We start from the raw sequence: 1,282 nt of genomic DNA, 5'->3' as shown, positions 1-1,282 counted from the left end.
CATGCTCTGCTCCCTCATTGCTATGTGCCATCTCTTCATCCCCATGTCCACCATCTCATCCCCACATCCCTCCTCCTGAGGCTTGTTTGACTTCTGCAGGACCCTCAGTGCACTCAACCACTTTGGTAAGGACAGATGACGTCACCATTCTACACTCCCCCTCCATTCTTTTCATCCTCTAGTTGGCTTCCTTGGTCAGATGTTTCCATTTCCTTGTCCTGCACTGGACATGTTGAAAGAACGCCTGATGCCTCAACTGCCCACTGGCAGTGAGTGAGGTTGGGATGCAGTGACAACAAAGACAGCCAAGGCGAGAGAGAGTGACTGCTACTGAGGTGGCTCTGACGATGTGCAGTGGCTGCAGCTGCTGCAGAGGTGACTGCAGCTGACCTGAGCAATGGTGCTGAGGTGATGGTGGTGGGGGTAGAGGCTGCCAGCCCCCATCGTAGGTACCACAGTGGGTGACAGTGGTCCAGGTGACTGCAGATACAAGAACCACAAGCTTTGCCTGTGACTGGGAGGCACCACGGGACAACGGTGAGCCCAGCAGCCACTGTCAGGCTCCATGGATGGTTCTTATTGTTTTGGACACTATAATTCATCAGCTAACACTAATGTTCATCACCAACACTGATATGAATAATAGATGCCCATTTAAGGAATCAATGGATGCTTGAACAATAAGGAGGCAAAGCATTGCCCACCCCAAGCATGAGCTCAGGGGGCCATTCGGAGCTTCCCAGCACTGACCATTAGTGCTCCTCCCAGGACTCTGTTTCAAGGCACACAGCTGAAAGATCATGAAATGTACTCTCCTTGGGGTTAGATCCCACATAAAATGTACTCTTATAGCTCCCTCCGTCTTACCCGCCACGTTCCAGGATCCTTAGGAGATGCTTTGCCAACCAAGACGATAAGATAAGACGGTTTCATGTTTGTGTACCGTAATGCATATGATCTTTTTATACATGCTCAATTAGGTTCAGCCTTCTTGAAAAAACACAACTCCCCACTGTGTGAGCCGGAGAGGGGAGAAGGGTATACAAGGGACAAAGAGAGACTGGCTCTTTGCACCACCCTGTCATGATACAGAGAGAAGCCCGTGTCCTTAATAATGACCCTTAAGCTCCACCTCAATTGATGTAAAAGACCAGAGTCTCACACAGGAATTTGCAAGTCCTGGGAAAGCAAGCAGGGCTGCTTCTAGACAGAGGACACACCATGTTTCCAGGCAGGGAGAGATAATTAGGGGTGGTACGCCCTGCATTTTGTGAAACATATG

The sequence above is a fragment of the Eulemur rufifrons genome, chromosome 28 (genome assembly GCF_041146395.1).
Source record: "Eulemur rufifrons isolate Redbay chromosome 28, OSU_ERuf_1, whole genome shotgun sequence".
In the NCBI taxonomy this organism is placed as follows: domain Eukaryota; kingdom Metazoa; phylum Chordata; class Mammalia; order Primates; family Lemuridae; genus Eulemur; species Eulemur rufifrons.
The sequence above is the reverse complement of the archived record's forward strand: the minus strand, read 5'-3'. Positions refer to the sequence as shown.